The sequence below is a fragment of the Rhineura floridana genome, chromosome 2 (assembly GCF_030035675.1).
Source record: "Rhineura floridana isolate rRhiFlo1 chromosome 2, rRhiFlo1.hap2, whole genome shotgun sequence".
Lineage (NCBI taxonomy): Eukaryota > Metazoa > Chordata > Lepidosauria > Squamata > Rhineuridae > Rhineura > Rhineura floridana.
This window is the reverse complement of record NC_084481.1, coordinates 202570203-202588173: the sequence shown is the minus strand read 5'-3', so window position 1 is coordinate 202588173 and position 17971 is coordinate 202570203. Positions and strand designations below refer to the sequence as shown.

Sequence of the window (17971 nt, the reverse complement as noted above, 5' to 3'; positions counted from 1 at the left end):
GGTCATCTCTGAGGGAATCTGAGGGCATGGCAAAGGTGACAGAGCAAGACAGCCCTGGAGTGGAGTGGAAGCAAACTTTGGGCAAGAAACTCTGACTTTAAAGCAGGCCTGAATGTTTCTGTTAAGGACAGAAATTCTCTCTCCTTCTCTGCCTGTACTCTCAAATGTGGGAAAGGATGACAAAGTTGGGAATGTAGCATCTCTGTGTTAGAGGGCTGGTAGAGTTCATGTGGGCCAGTCTTGGGTTCAGCAATGGTTAAGTTGTTATTAATTTCAATGGTGGCCCCATATCAATCGGGCAGTGGAATCCACTCTGTATTTTAGCCTGAACTTCCAGGGAGGTTCTTTTCTTCCTTCCTTTGCAGCCTGGCTTTGTTCCAAAGCAAAAAAAGTTCTTTTGTAGCCTGGTTTGAACTCAAGTGTGGCTGGAAAGGAAGATCTGTGCAGCTGATCCCAGGGTCAGTTGGCATATATTGCAACCTCGTTTTCTGCAGGGATCAGTTGCAGACGGGGCTCCCACTTGGAAACTCCAGAGTGTAGCCCATCCCAGCTGGGGTTGCAGGCAATGCCAATCAGTTGATCAGCACTAATTGTAACCCATGGTTTAGACTGGGATTGGTTGCGCTCAGAAGCTCCATTCGGGAATTCCTGAGTGGAACCAGTCCCAGCAGGGCTTGCACTTGCCGTCAGATTTAAAAGGCACTGAATACAAGGACAAGGAACAATCAGGAGCACAATTTAAGGTTCCCGATTGTTCCATTTCAACTGCATCTTTACCTGCCCCACATCTGATGCCACTTGTGAGTCAGATGTGGGGCAGGTGGCCATGGTCTGGGGAAAACAGAACCTCTGCTGGTCTAATTTGACTCACTGCATGGAGGTTCCCCTTGACTACTATAATCCTTGCATGTAATAGCAATGTAATAACAAGATGTCTGAATACAGATTGTTTCACATTTTATTTCCTAGGTAAACACTGTATCCTAATCCCTCCCAAATACATTGTTCTTTATATTTTCCTTCCCCCAAGATATTTATGCACCATGTGCCTTTGATCTTCTTTGTGGATTATGCTCACATTTTCCATAAACTGAAATGCATCCTTCGAACCAATTTCAGTCTTTGGTCATTGCAAATTAAGGACCTCAGTTTCAAACCCTAAAATGTCATTTGCCTTTTTTTTGCTTTTGGGCTTTCCATAGGCATCTGGTTGGCCACTGTGAGAACAGGATGCTGGACTAGATGGGTCACTGGCCTGAACCAGCAGGCTCTTCTTATGTTCTTACATTCTTAACAAGTGCTGTCCTCAGATTTACATAATGATTCATTATAACCTCCATATTAGGTTTTTCTCACTGGTGCTGGTGTTATGCCAGTATCGCCTACCAGGTCAATATCTCCAACAAGATGGCACCAGCTGTGAGATCTTGGCATGGAAAGCCTTGAACCTGGTGCTATATAATTGCCAGTCACAGCCAGAACTGGAGCTCATTGGATGCGATTGTTAGTTTCCGTAACTTTTTTTTCCTAATCAGTAAATACTGTAAGGTTGAAGATTGGCCGCCTTTTGCCTATCTCTGGGCTGTAAAATTTAATTCATTGCTGTTTGTAAATCTTCAGATAGATGACACTATAGAAGGAAGGATATTAATTACTTCAATTAATAAAACAAGAATTAAATGCAGGCTTGCATTTTTAATTACATTGTTTCCTGTTGCCTGAACTCAGTCATCTTAAACTTGTGAAAGCACCTATTTCTTTCAATAGGTGCATGTCTTTCGTTGCTCACTTTCTCATTTTTCATGCAGCGCTATTTATTTTCATATTGAAATCTAAGTTTTCTTTCATTTTGATGGTGCTGAAAACAGCCATATTGCTGTGTGCATAAATTAAGGTAGATGAACATTAATGATGTCAACCCACAGCTGTTCCTAACTTAAATAATTATCACTCCCTCATTATGATCAAGATTCTAAATGGCCAAACTATTCAATTAGGAATTCACAATACTTCCTCTGGTTATATCTATTATCATTGAAATTAGTTGTTATCTGATAAAATACCTGGATAAATCGTAATCTGCAAAACTGCAATGGAGCTGGATGATTTATGAGATGCAGCCATGTTTGAAAGCACTTGGGGAGCTCTGTAACTTTGCAAACTTATTATGTTTTAAAGTCCTGAAATTAATGCTACATTAATTACTGATGCTCTGAATTCAACCACATATGTTGCTATTAACGTTACCAATTATCACAAAATAAACATCTCTTTATAAAAACACATGATGCTTCATCTTAATATTCTTGATTGTGATCTTCCTCCTTCACAGCTGTTGCTTGTTCTGTTTTGGTGCTCTCTTTTTTGTTATAAAGAGCCACCTGTTACAATCAACATTTGGATTGCTTGTATTTTGCACGCAAAATTATCTAAAGCTATATAAATGAGTAAGCAAATAATCTAAACAATTTGCTTAATTTTCATTGTGGGACTTTTTTCATGGATTTAGCTTCATTACATGACCTTTAGTGTTGTGGCACCTATGCTTTGGAATTCCCAACCCTTAAAATTAGACAGGTGCCACCTTTGTTGTCTTTTCGGCACCTACTGAAGACTTTCCTCTTTCAATAAGCCTTTTAAGTAGATACCTTTATCCCATTCTGCATCTGTAATGGAATTGTTTTTAAGATGGTTTGTTTTTAAGATGATTCAGTAGAAAAGACAATAATGGTGGGAAAAACAGAAGGGAGTAGAAAAAGAGGAAGACCAAACAAAAGATGGATTGCCTCCATAAAGGAAGCCACACACCTGAACTTATAAAATCTGAACACAGGGTGGTTTATAACAGATGCTATTGGAGGTTGCTGACTCATAGGTCAACATAAGTCATAATAGACTTGAAGGCACATAACAACAAGATGTTTTGATCATTTGTTGTTTCCTGCCCTGGCCTCCTCCTGGGAGGAAGGGTGGGATAGACATGTAACATATAAATAAATAAATATAACTTTTGCTTTTAAAGACTGTCCCATTTTTCACTGATGTGGGAAACCCGTTTCTGAGATATAACATTGAAGACTTCAGGTGTGGGCTCTCGCCCTTGCACATAGAAGATAATGTCTCCCTAGATTCTGATGCATAGTGCCTTCTCCCTAATATCTATTTTCATAGTGACTGCCTCACTGAGAATTGGGCCACAGTCTTTCTTATCTGCAATGTAGCAAGAATGTTGTAGCCAAACTTAGCAGCAATGCTAAAATGTGCATCCTTGATTTTCACACTAGTCACTAGCCATTGGTTTAGATAAATTGTCAAACTAACTGGCAATCAATTTGAAGAATCTGTTTTGAATATTTTGTGCAGTGAATGATCACCTAGAATCAAACAATGGTCTAAGCTATTATTAAAGGCACTAGTTGTTCTTTCCAGGAATAATGGCTGAGATAGAGACGTGTTCGTCTGACACAGCTTTCAACAAATTCCATCCTGTCTAGAAGAAGATAATTTTTAGCTAGTTCTAGCTTTAATATTTGGCATCATCTGTATAGTAAAGAGTTGACAGATATTGCTGACATGTAGTGGAAAAAAGCACACTCCCTAACCATGGCTACTCAGAAGTAAATTCTATTGAATTCAATGGGACTTCTCTTAGGTAACTGGAGTTAGATTACAGCCAAAATTGCTAGCAAACATTATTATTATTATTATTAATAATAATAATAATAATAATAATAATAATAAATTTTAACAAAAATGTTATATATACATGTTACATAAAGAAGTCTCAAAGCGACTTAACAAGATAAAATACAAACAGATAAAAACAATTAAATCAAACATTGATACCAGTCTGTCCATTCCCTTAAATAGTTAATATTAAATAATTCCAGAATCAAACCAATAATTTTATATGAAGGGTAATAAAGCTACTGAAATTCATAATTATTTCTTCTATATTTCAAATCTGGTCTGTATGTAATCCCTGTAAGTATAATTAGCCCTCATTCACTGACATTGTAATATGTTACATGCACATAATTCAATCTAAAATGTATTACATCTCTTTCTTTCTTTTTTGTACCTCAACAGCCATCCTCCAATGAACAGGTGTTGCTGCTTCTGCTTCTGCTGCTTATTCCTTCCCAGCCACCTGCTTCCACCTGTGGCTCCATTTTGATTCATTCAGGTTGGAAACAAAAGCAGTATGACAAAGGGCAATCAAGTTGCATTTATTTATTTGTTTATTAAATTTATATCCCACCCTTCCTCCCACAGGGAACCCAGGGCGGCAAACAAAAACACTAAAAGCACTCTAAAACATCTTAAAAACAAAAGACTTTAAAATATATTAAAATAAAACAGATTTAAAAACAGATTAAAATAAAACATCTTTAAAAACATCTTGAGAAAAACATCTTTAAAAACAACTTAAAAAGCAATTCCAACACAGATGCAGACTGGGATAAGGTCTCTACTTAAAAGGCTTGTTGAAAGAGGAAGGTCTTCAGTAGGTGCCAAAAAAATACAGATGGTGCCTGTCTAATATTTAAAGGTAGGGAATTCCAAAGTGTTGGTGCTACAACATTAAAGGTCTGCTTCCTATGTTGTGCGGAATGGAAGTCTGGGTAAGAATCATAGAATCATAGAGTTGGAAGGGGCCTTGTAGGCCATCGAGTCCAACCCCCTGCTCACAGCAGGAAATCCACAGCTAGAGCATCTCCTGCAGATAGCTGTCCAGCCTCTGCTTGAAGACATCCAGTGAAGGGGATCCCACCACCTCCCTAGGCAGTCGGTTCCATTGCCGAACTGCCCTTACTGTCAAGAAGTTCCTTCTAATGTCCAATCTGAATCTACGCTCCTGCAACTTAAAACCATTAGACCTAGTCCTACCCTCTGGGGCAGCAGTGAACAAATCTGTACCCTCCTCTATGTGACAGCCCTTCAGGTACTTAAAGAGTGCAATCATGTCACCCCTCAGCCTTCTCTTCACCAGACTGAACATGCCAAGTTCCTTCAACCTTTCCTCATAAGACTTATTCTCCATACCGGCTATCATCCTCGTCGCCCTCGTAAGATGGTGTCTGTAGGAGGCCTTCACCTGCAGAGTGCAGTGATCAGCTGTGTTTATAAGAGGTAAGACAATCTTTCAGGTATCCTGGTCCCAAGTTGCATAGGGCTTTGTACAACCAAACCAGAACCTTGAACTTGTCCTGGTAGCTAATGGGCAGCTAATGGACACATGTAATATATATCGGGGTGGAAAAAGGATGTCACACTAAGGATGCCACATTTCCAAAATGCACTTTGGTGATGTGCATGCACTAACTTTCAGACTTTTTTTTGGAAAACTCTGAATATGGGCCAGCTTTCATCCAGGTTTGTAATGCTTCCCAGTTCTGAATTGCAATGGGGTCAGATCACTGGTCTAGGCATTCTATTCAGCATCCTCTATCAGTCCCCATGGACTCATTGCTTTGCCTTAAAACTATTGTACTGAAAGTTGCCTTTCACTGTGATTTTCTCTATATACCAGTATCACATAGAGAGGACAACTGCTTCCTGTCTAGATAGCAGAGCAGAAGAGACCTCTAGGATGTCATATTTTAACATTTTTATTAAATACGATTTCTCTTGGTTGGAATGCATATATTGGGAAATGTATATATTGGGAAATTTGCATATATTGGGAAATGTACTCTTGTACATATATGCCACAATCCAACACAGAGTAAGGTGTGTTTAAATCCAGTGAAATCAATGGGCTGAAGTATATCCTATGTTACTTTTGTAAGTAATCATTGTAAGCCATCATTAAGTATACCCTATGTCACATTGTAAGTGGTGGGGAACCTCCAGCTAACATGCTCAATTAGGCCTGCCAGGGTTCTGAGTTTGGTCCACAAAGCTATTTTAGGCACACCACACCCACCTGTCAGTCAGAGTCACTTGCTGTCATATGATGTCAGATACAGGGATTTGTTATCCCTTATCTAAGCAGTGAGATCAGCCTCTGCCTGTTCTTCGATGACTGTCATAGATAGCGTTGCCAGGTCAGAAGCATCCCAAAACCTGAGATTTCAGGGGTGGGACCTAGAGAGGTCACAGAGTAGGCCCCGAAGCCAGCTACATCCCATGGGGGGTGGTGAGGAGGAACTTTCTCATCCTTGCCCCCCACCCGATCACATGCTCTGAAGCCGGGGGTGCATCAACAGGCCTAAATCTCTCTGGAGAAGAAGGATTTGTGCCCATTGTCACACGCTCAGCTCAGAACTGGCTGAATTTGATGGGGAGGGCAAGGAGGAAGTTCCTCTTCTTCCCCCACACATCAAAAGCAGTTGGCTCTGAAGCCAGGGGGCATGTCAACAGGCCTAAATCTCCCCAGGGAAGAGAGATTTGGGCCTGTTGTTGAGCCCCTGGCCTACAATCTGGCAGCATTCGATGGCGGGAAGTGAGAAGGAAGTTCCTTTTCACCACCACCCACATCGAAAGCATTTGGCTCCGAAACCAGGGAGTGCTTCAATGTCCAAAATCTCCCTGGGGAAGGAAGATTTGGGCCTGCTGTTGTGCCCTCACTGACTAGAAACTGGAGATTGGAGTGCCTTCCTCGGAGATCTGGAGAGGACCCCAAAAGCCCAGAGTCTCTTCTGGCAATGCTAGTAGAGCAGGTAGCATTTCTCTTGGCTCTAGTCAGTGCTGTGGTATCCCAGCACTAAAATTGGAGATGAGCCTCTCCCTGTTCCCATGGCTCAAATGTTGAATCACTCGATATCATATGACATCAGGTGATTGACAGATGGGCAGCCCTTCCCACCTGTCAAAATGAGCCATGGAAGGTGGGCCAGATCTGAAATCAGATCCTATTCCTCACTACAGCAATAGATTATATATACAATACAGAAGTATGGCACAGCCTCCTGAATACGCCTTAAAGAATTATCTGTGGTTGGGCTATCAGCCTTTCTTCTTGTCAATTGTATCAAGATCTATAGAATTACTAGAGACATTTAAAATTAGTCTCAATAAAGAATTATAAGTTATGATAGTATCTACCTAGGACAAATCATAGATCTAACAGAAACTGGGCCAACTGAATTAAATATGTCTTTCCGCCTCATCTTTCAGTGGATGAGATTCTCTGATTCAATCCCTTTTACACCAACGAATTTAATAAGGAATTGTTATTATATGCTATTGCAAGTATCAAGTCTGGTCTTTTAATTTGGGCCTAATAAGTCACTTCTGTTACATTATTAAATACAAATTGGTTGCTAGGAGAGTTCACAGTAGGATGCATGGAAAACCTGGTTGTTATGTGATTAGCTCCAAAATTACAGCCCAGCAAAATGTATAGGTAATAGTGTTACTCTGCATGCTTAACTGTAATCATTAACCACAGCAAATTAATCAGGTATTAATTAGCTAAGATAATATGTTACTCTAATCTAAGTACATTAATTGACATCTGATTCCAGCCTGTTAGATGTCAATTAAATTGCCCCACATAGCTGGCACAACAAGAATCAATTAATACACAAGTGGGCTCTGAATTAATGTGCTGGTGGCAGATGGTATCTCTCTACATCACCTGTGCAGTTATCACCTTTAAAAATAGTGATTTTCAAAATGATGCCTCTCTGGCATATTATAATCTGGATAATGTAGGACAAGCTTTTAGGTACTGGATAGGAATAAACTGGTCTTCATTAGCTGAGGGTCAGCTGAACTGGATGAAATTCTGTTCTCCATTGGGTCAGTGCAGTTTTCCATTATTTTCTATGGGTTCCATCTATGGATGGAAGGATCTGTCAATATTGATAATCTCAGTTTCCCCGTTTTAAATACAGATCTCCACATTTCTGAAGCAATTTTCAATTTTAAAAAAAATCTCAGGAAAATTCTTCAGCATTTTAGTGTGAATTTATCTTAATGAACACATTTTTGTATGCAGTTTTGACTAATAAACACATTTTGGCTAGCAATTTCTCTTAATATAATACATTTTGTATGTTATTTTTCACTAGTATATTCATTTTAATGTATATGCATTTTTGTAAACATTGTTTGGTTGATGAACGGCATCACAAAACTGGATACTTAGAAATTTTGAAGGATGGCTGAATTTTAGTTCTCGTATTGTTTCAGAAAGTGCAAATGTGATAGATTTGGCTTTCAATGCAAACTGAATCAAATTTCTCCCCCATTCCTAGTTGCATCCAATGGTGGTACTAAATAAGCAGAAGCACTAAAATGCCAATAAATGTTCATGAGTACTTTAAAAAAAAATCAGTGATGCAGAAATATGAAGAACTGAATTTAAGATTGGAAAGAATGAGAAATTAAAAGAAACCAAAACTAACAGATTTTTCCATTCCTACGCCTTAGCCCTTGACTGCAAAACAGAGAAGATAGGCTAACTAGAACCAGAGTGATGTAGTTGATAAGAGTGCTGGACTAAGACTAGGGAGATCTAGGTTCAAATCCATGTCTTAGCCATACAGCTCAGTAGGAAGATTTGGGCATGCCACTCTTTCTCAATCAGTTGTTTAGTTCCCCCATTCACTCTAGAACATATCTAATTCTCCCTCTCTGTAATGTGTAGTACAATTTACCCATGTCATAACATTGTGCATTTCCCTATTCAATAGCATAGTCTAGGGGAATGTCATAATACCTGGACATGGGGAAGTTGTATACATTATGGAGTGGATATAACTAGACATATAGCAGCATTGTGCATAATCAGACCTGTCTCTCAGAGTTATAGATAAAGCCATATCTTTAGAGGAAAACTGTGATACATATGAATGAATGGAGAAATGCAATCTTTTGACTTGAACATTTTTGAGAGCACCAGAAAACTCTGAGGTGAGGATCAGCAATTTTAAACTCTATCATTTGAAATGTGTTGCTGGAGGAGAGCTTTGTGCATACCATGGACTGCGAAAAAGACAAATAATTGGGTGTTAGAACAAATTAAACCAGAACTGTCACTAGAAGCTAAACTGATGAAACTGAGGTTATCATACTTTGGACACATCATGAGAAGACAGGATTCACTAGAAAATACAATAATGCTGGGAAAAACAGGAGAGAGTAGAAAAAGAGGAAGGCCAAACAAGAGATGGATTGATTCCACAAAGGAAGCCACAGACCTGAACTTACAAAATCTGAACAGGGTGGTTCATGACAGATGCTCTTGGAGGTCGTTGATTCATAGGGTTGCCATAAGTCGTAATTGACTTGAAGGCACATAACAACAACAAAATCCTGAAATTATAGAAGGAAGGGTGCCCCTATTTTTGTGATGTCCTCCTTAGATACTGTTATGGGGGGGATGATTTTCCTATAATTGGAGGAGTCCAGATGTGGGCATGAGGATTTCATTCAAGGCTTCCTCACCTCCCCCACTCTCATAATTTGTGCCCTGTTTTAGCATTTCTTGAGGTTACACTCGTGCAGGAGGTTATAAATGATTTAGACAGCTTGATCTAACCAGAGCAATTGTGGCTGCAGGAATAGGAGCTATGCAAGTGTTGGCTTGTGATATCGTAACTCTCACAGCACCCTAAGAGTTCCAAGCAAAGTAGAGCCTTCCAAGATTGCTTCTAGTTACTAAAACCTTTTGTTCACCTCCTTACCATGATGACAGCTGGTTTGCTGCTTTATTTTTCATTCATAGGTGGGTATGTCCTTTGGTAAATGCTGCCTCAACCAAACTGACCCCATGCAAGGGGCTGCAATCTGCATCACTGGCAGACATAGCACCTTGAATTGTGGTATTGTGCCAGTGTACGAACCTTTGTGCTTAAAAGCAGCTCATGTGTGCCACAGACACACAAGAAAGTTATGCCAGTTTTTCATGCAGCAAATGCGTGAAACCTAAGAACATAAGAACATAAGAAGAGCCTGCTGGATCAGGCCAGTGGCCCATCTAGTCCAGCATCCTGTTCTCACAGTGGCCAACCAGGTGCCTGGGGGAAGCCCGCAAGCAGGACCCGAGTGCAAGAACACTCTCCCCTCCTGAGGCTTCCGGCAACTGGTTTTCAGCAGCATGCTGCCTCTGACTAGGGTGGCAGAGCACAGCCATCATGGCTAGTAGCCATTGATAGCCCTGTCCTCCATGAATTTGTCTAATCTTCTTTTAAAGCCATCCAAGCTGGTGGCCATTACTGCATCTTGTGGGAGCAAATTCCATCGTTTAACTGTGCGCTGAGTAAAGAAGTACTTCCTTTTGTCTGTCCTGAATCTTCCAACATTCAGCTTCTTTGAATGTCCACGAGTTCTAGTATTATGAGAGAGGGAGAAGAACTTTTCTCTATCCACTTTCTCAATGCCATGCATAATTTTATACACTTCTATCATGTCTCCTCTGACCCGCCTTTTCTCTAAACTAAAAAGCCCCAAATGCTGCAACCTTTCCTCGTAAGGGAGTCGCTCCATCCCCTTGATCATTCTGGTTGCCCTCTTCTGAACCTTTTCCAACTCTATAATATCCTTTTTGAGAGGAGGCGACCAGAACTGTACACAGTATTCCAAATGCGGCCGCACCATAGATTTATACAACGGCATGATGATATCGGCTGTTTTATTTTCAATACCTTTCCTAATTATCGCTAGCATGGAATTTGCCTTTTTCACAGCTGCCGCACACTGGGTCGACATTTTCATCGTGCTGTCCACTACAACCCCGAGGTCTCTCTCCTGGTCGGTCACCGCCAGTTCAGACCCCATGAGCATATATGTGAAATTCAGATTTTTTGCTCCAATATGCATAATTTTACACTTGTTTATATTGAATTGCATTTGCCATTTTTCCGCCCATTCACTCAGTTTGGAGAGGTCTTTTTGGAGCTCTTCACAATCCCTTTTTGTTTTAACAACCCTGAACAATTTAGTGTCGTCAGCAAACTTGGCCACTTCACTGCTCACTCCTAATTCTAGGTCATTAATGAACAAGTTGAAAAGTACAGGTCCCAATACCGATCCTTGAGGGACTCCACTTTCTACAGCCCTCCATTGGGAGAACTGTCAATTTATTCCTACTCTCTGCTTTCTGCTTCTTAACCAATTCCTTATCCACAAGAGGACCTCTCCTCTTATTCCATGACTGCTAAGCTTCCTCAGAAGCCTTTGGTGAGGTACCTTGTCAAACGCTTTTTGAAAGTCTAAGTACACTATGTCCACTGGATCACCTCTATCTATATGCTTGTTGACACTCTCAAAGAATTCTAATAGGTTACTGATACAGGACTTTCCCTTGCAGAAGCCATGCTGGCTCTGCTTCAGCAAGGCTTGCTCTTCTATGTGCTTAGTTAATCTAGCTTTAATAATACTTTCTACCAGTTTTCCAGGGACAGAAGTTAAGCTAACTGGCCTGTAATTTCCGGGATCCCCTCTGGATCCCTTTTTGAAGATTGGCGTTACATTTGCCACTTTCCAGTCCTCAGGCACGGAGGAGGACCCGAGGGACAAGTTACATATTTTAGTTAGCAGATCAGCAATTTCACATTTGAGTTCTTTGAGAACTCTCGGTTGGATGCCATCTGGGCCCGGTGATTTGTCAGTTTTTATATTGTCCATTAAGCTTAAAACTTCCTCTCTCGTTACCACTATTTGTCTCAGTTCCTCAGAATCCCTTCCTGCAAATGTTAGTTCAGGTTCAGGGATCTGCCCTATATCTTCCACTGTGAAGACAGATGCAAAGAATTCATTTAGCTTCTCTGCAATCTCCTTATCGTTCTTTAGTACACCTTTGACTCCCTTATCATCCAAGGGTCCAATTGTCTCCCTAGATGGTCTCCTGCTTTGAATGTATTGATAGAATTTTTTGTTGTTGGTTTTTATGTTCTTAGCAATGTGCTCCTCAAAATCTTTTTTAGCATCCGTTATTGTCTTCTTGCATTTCTTTTGCCAGAGTTTATGTTCTTTTTTATTTTCTTCATTCGGACAAGACTTCCATTTTCTGAAGGAAGACTTTTTGCCTCTAAGAGCTTCCTTGACTTTGCTCGTTAACCATGCTGGCATCTTCTTGGCCCTGGCGGTACCTTTTCTGATCTGCGGTATGCACTCCAGTTGAGCTTCTAATAGAGTGTTTTTAAACAACTTCCAAGCATTTTCGAGTGATGTGACCCTCTGGACTTTGTTTTTCAGCTTTCTTTTTACCAATCCCCTCATTTTTGTGAAGTTTCCTCTTTTGAAGTCAAATGTGACCGTGTTGGATTTTCTTGGCAATTGGCCAGTTACATGTATGTTTAATTTAATAGCACTGTGGTCACTGCTCCCAATCGGTTCAACAACACTTACATCTCGCACCAGGTCCCGGTCCCCACTGAGGATTAAGTCCAGGGTTGCCGTCCCTCTGGTCGGTTCCATGACCAACTGATCTAGGGAATAGTCATTTAGAATATCTAGAAACTTTGCTTCTTTGTCATGACTGGAACACATATGCAGCCAGTCTATGTCCGGGTAGTTGAAGTCACCCATTACTACCACATTACCTAGTTTGGATGCTTCCTCAATTTCATATCTCATCTCAAGGTCTCCCTGAGCATTTTAATCAGGGGGACGATAGATCGTTCCCAGTATTAAGTCCCTCCTGGGGCACGGTATCACCACCCACAACGATTCTGTGGAGGAGTCTGCCTCTTTTGGGGTTTCGAGCTTGCTGGATTTAATGCCTTCTTTCACGTATAGAGCGACTCCGCCACCAATACGTCCTTCCCTGTCCTTCTGATATAGTTTATATCCAGGGATAACCGTATCCCACTGGTTTTCTCCATTCCACCAGGTCTCGGTTATGCTCACTGTATCAATGCTCTTCTCTAAGACCAAGCACTCCAGTTCTCCCATCTTGGTTCGGAGGCTCCTAGCATTAGCGTACAGGCACTTGTAAGCAGTGTCTCTCTTCAAGTGTCTTTGGCACTTGTGGTTAGGCCTGTGGTAATTTTGCTCTTCTGAATTTATATCCTGTGCCCCTGCTCTCACAATGCCTACTTCTAGGCCTACCCCTTTTAAAATGTCATCATTTCTTTGGTTTTTATCCCAGGGGGGAGGTTTATTCCGAACCGGACCTTTCTCAGCTCCTGTCGGGTTTCCCCCCTCAGTCAGTTTAAAAGCTGCTCTGCTACCTTTTTAATTTTAAGTGCCAGCAGTCTGGTTCCATTCTGGTTCAAGTGGAGCCCGTCCCTTTTGTACAGGCCCGGCTTGTCCCAAAATGTTCCCCAGTGCCTGAACAACTGCTGCACGTCTCTCCACATCTGCATGCATGTTTCAGTTAGTTGCAAACCAGCCACAGATGTGTGGACAGATGTGTGTAAGCACATATCATTTCTATTCAATTGTGGAGCTATTCCAACTATGCACTTTTGGGGATATAGCAGTGCATAGGATCAGGCCATTAGTCCGACTGAAATCAAAGGAAAAAGTCAGCATCGGCAATAATGCTCCAGCTGAACTAGTTTGTGCTGCACAACTAGAAGAATATAAAGTCTGTGTTTTTTTAATGAAACAGCACAAGAGAAATGAAGGATTGCATCTTTCTGACTGCGCCTGCATATTGCACATTATAAGAGAAATGAAGGTTTCATAAAATGTAATGAACTCAACATTGATTTTTTTTGTTTAAATGAAAAATTGTAACTTGTCATCTGAATGAATTTTTTTAAACACTGGCTTTCTGCTTTCATACCTATTCTAAATCTCCATTAATGTCATTGGCAGCACTTTCAGAGCTCCTAAATGAAGTCAAGCATACCCAATCCACTTTACGACTGACCTTTCAATTTTTTGCCATGGAAACAAGAATCCTCCTTTGATAAAAGGGCATCAAACTTCAAAGAACATGTGCAGGTTTAGATTTTCATGATGAAATGAAAGCATTCAAGCTCTTAATTTCTTTTTCCAATACGGAAAAATATTGTCCAAGTCAAATGCAAAAATTAAGAACATCTTGCTTTGAAAGGGGCCATTTTTATTTATTCTTTAGAAGAATGAGAGTTGTTTCATCATAACAAGCCAAAACATTACATGTAAAAGTGATGGAAGGCTTTCCCTTGAATAACACATCTACCACACTTTCACACATCAGACCTTTGAGGTCGTATCCCACACTGCATGAGCAGAGTTCCTCTCATGCCACAGGACTTCCATTTCCTCTCCTCCCTCTGCATGCCCCCCAAATCTGCTCTAGTGGGTCCTCCAAGCCTCCAGAGCTGATTTTAAGGGCATGGGGGCCTGTAGGGGACAAGAAAGCGAAAGGAAGTTCAATTTGTGCATGGAAGTCTGTTGCATGAGTGAAGCTGCAACTCTGGATTCAGCCCTTGGTCTTAAGCTGATCCAGTTTACAGAATTCTGTAAAGAGTAAAATGATTTTTAAAAATAAAAATTGGGAGAAAAGAGCTGAAACCAAGGTCAGTGGAATTCATTTTTGGCATGGTTGAAGCATTGGATTTGGCCAATAGCATCTCCAGTTCTGGAACTGCAGATATCGGGATGGGAAGACATCTTCAGAAGGTTATGGCGAACTTGGTTTGTTAAAATGGACAGCACAAATATTCATGGACCATTGGGTTGGGCTGAGTATAAAGTGGTTCTTCATCAAGTCTGCTGTAGCAAAATCCAAAGCAAATAAAGTCAGTGTATCTAACCTTCCAGTTAGCTTCCTGCAGGTGCTTGTTATTCCAGATTCAAGAAAATCCCTGGTGCGTCATCCTCTTGGATTACCACACTTTTAATCCATGCTTATTAAATTAAACAATTTTCCATGTATTGTACTAGTGTTTTTATAATGACTGCACAATATGATTTACATCAGCTAATCAAGGAGATTATATTTCATTTAATCACATTAAAACTGAAAAGCAGACTAGATAAAAATTTGGATAGTTCACAAGTCCTAGGATCATAAAGTGTTATTCAAGGAAATGCAATCATGCCTGCATCTCTTTGAAGTCAATGAGATTTAAGCAAACAATTAGACACTATTCAGCTTAAAGTTAGTGGTGGCTGGGTCAGATTAAAGCATTAGAACAGGGATGGGGAACCAGTTGTCCTCCAGATATTGCTGGACTACAGCTACCATAATCCTTGGCCATTGGCCAAGCTGGCTGGAGTTCATGGGAGTTGGAGTCCAATAATAGCTGGAGGGCTAGAGGTTCCCCATCCCTGTGTTACAACAATGTATCTTGAACTGTGTTTCTCTCAAACAGTGGGTTATATGCAGTTTTAAGGAGGTCTCCTAAGACTTGGCTATCCAGGGTTAATAAGAAAAAAAAGGGGGGGGGAGAACCCCAGAATGTCAAAAGAGGGAAATTCCAAATTATGTAGATTTTTTTGATTTCTATAAAAGAGAATAAATTTCTTTCAAATCAAATACCCAACGCGTTTCAGCCCTACACAAGGGCTTTCATCAGGGGATTTAAGTTGTTAAAGTGCTTTATTCAATAGAGTTTTCTGTCTCACTTTTGCTATGAATGGCATCAATGTCTTTATGATTATTTTCAATTTATCCAGGGTTAAGCCATTTTAAATATATGTGTGTTACCTTCAAGTTCAGAATAACTTATGCCAAGGATAGCCAATTTAGTGCCCTCCCAGATTTTGTCAGATTTCAACTTCCATAAGACACAGCAGACATAACTAATAGGCAGGGAAGAAGTTGTTGTTCAACATGTGGAGGGCACTACATTGGCTATTCCTGGTTTATACAAAGTTCCCAGTTAGTCTTCCATTTAGGTATACTTAGCTTAGCAATGGCTCAGGGTTGTATTCAGCTAAGTCATACTAAGTGTAGACCCAATGAAATGAGTGAACCTAAATTAGTTACATCTATTAACTTCAGTGGGTCTATTCTGAGTAGGGTTAGCATCAAATACCACCCTCAAAGATTACCATGACAGGTGAAACAGCAGCTCCTTTCCCTAGCAACTTCTGATAACCAAAATCTTCCATCTACAGATCTTAGGCTTCTATCCTAACTTCGTTCCCATAGACACACATGCACACATGCTGCCAGGGCTTTACAGAACATCAGGGCCACTGACACATCTGTAGCCCTGACAATCATGGCAGCTAGAATGGAAGGTGGGAGGGGCAGTAAGATCAGTGGAGACTGGTAGCTCAGATGTCAGTGGTGCAGTGAATCCATTTTCAACATCTTGGAAGTTCCCTGAAAGTTCAGACTAAAACCCAGACCACATTCACTGTCCCACTGACATTGGAGCCACCAGTCTCCACCGAGTAAGATTGCTACAGCTGCCTGGAGCTGGTGCAGCAACAGGGAGCAGATCAGACTCATGCCGTCACACCATGGTAGTGACACTGGCTTGGGATCCATGGGATCCATGGCCAGCTTGGTCCCACCCCCTCTCTGTTCTTGACACACCCCATTTCATGGTTTTTTTTAGTGGCTCTGGCCAAAAGGAATTCTTCTAACAGGCTGCCTGCTTACCTGCCCATTAGGTGGCTGGCAGGAGGCCAGTTTAGCTGGAAGAGCTGAGCGGAGGGATATCTGCCCTCATTCCATCATCACCACTAGCACAACATGGTGGTGGTTTTGGGGGTTCGATTGCTCTGCCAGAATCTGAGTTGAAAAATAAATAAATAAATAAATAAATGACACCAACTGTGAATGAAATATTCATCATAAGTCAAGTATATGTAGAGTTAGGATATTCAGATAACAGAGAGAGCTGGCAACAAGCTAGTTACTTTGTGTGACTTTCATTTGCAAAACTTTATGTTTCTAGGCCATCATCTATATTTATATCAAGCCTCATCCCCCTCTGGCAATGCAAACTTCATTGAGGCTCAGTGCAAGTCGAAGAGAAAGGTACAGAGGTGCTTCACATAACAGCAGCTGTCAGATTTACTGAGGAGTTTCCTAATAAAATTAAACCTGCCAGTTTTTCTTGTTGTCTCCTTTGGGTGTCTGAATGAAAAGATTTTATTGCTGCTGAAAAGAAGATTCATGTTTTTTTTCCCCCTTCAACAATGAGTTCATGATCCCTCAAGAGAGTTTGCTGAGTCAGTCTCTCTTTAGAGCCCTTTGTGGTATCCACTTGTTACAAAAATCATTTGGTGTTCAAGATGAAGACATGAGATAGTGATTGGAACTGAATGAAATGGCCTGATGCTTTACCAAATATTCTAAAAACACAATTATGCTTTAGTTAATTTTCTGTTGACATCTATAATTAATAACAATAGTTGTGATTTAGCAAGCACCTAAAAAGAAATTAGGCTCTGGAAAAATATAAAAACAACTGGATCCCACTCACAGATTTACAACTGAAAACTTAAGAAAACAGGGTAGGGAAGTGTGGAGATGGTTGATCTGCCATGAGAACATGGTCATCCTGTTAGCTTAGATTGCATTATGGTTTTTTATATACTGCTTTTTGGTCCCAAGGCCCCCAGAGTGGAAAACAGCATATTAATACAATAAATCAACAGGTTCAGAGGAGGGCAATGAGGATGATTAAGGGACTGGAAACAAAGCCCTATGAGGAGAGACTGAAAGAACTGGGCAACTCTTTACCCTGACCTTTGATACCTCAGACATGTATTTTTTTAGGATCCACCCTATTTTGGGATTATAAATTGTTTTTAAATTGTTTTTAATGTCATATTTTAAAATAGTTGTAGTCCGCCCTGGGACCTTTGGATGAAGGGCAGGTAATAAATGATGATGATGATGATATGTTGTTTAGCCTTGACAAGAGAAGACTAAAGGGATATAGTACTCTTGAACTACAAGGTTGCCACACAGAGGAGGACCAGGATCTCTTCTCAATCATCCCAGAGTGCAGGACATGGAATAATGGGTTCAAGTTACAGGAAGCCAGATTTTGGCTGAACATCAGGAAAAACTTCCCAACTATTAGAGCAGTACGACAATGGAACCAATGACCTAGGGAGATGGTGGGCTCTCCAACACTGGAGGCATTCAGGAGGAGCTGGTCAGCCACCTATT

General features: G+C 40.7%; 1 long non-coding RNA gene across 5 annotated transcripts in view; it reads right to left on the bottom strand.

Annotated features, from left to right (window-relative positions):
- Positions 1 to 981: 981 nt before the first annotated feature.
- Positions 982 to 17971, bottom strand: part of LOC133377581 (uncharacterized) — a 43286-nt gene continuing 26296 nt past the window's right edge. For 3 of the 5 annotated variants that reach the window (XR_009760749.1, XR_009760750.1, XR_009760753.1), the window contains 2 exons: positions 16448 to 16579; positions 13890 to 14604 (listed from right to left, as the gene is read on the bottom strand). This is a non-coding gene — a long non-coding RNA (uncharacterized LOC133377581). Of the gene's footprint in view, positions 1631 to 13889; positions 14605 to 16447; positions 16580 to 17971 lie in introns of those variants that run through there. The other 2 variants (XR_009760751.1, XR_009760752.1) reach the window with 2 other exon arrangements.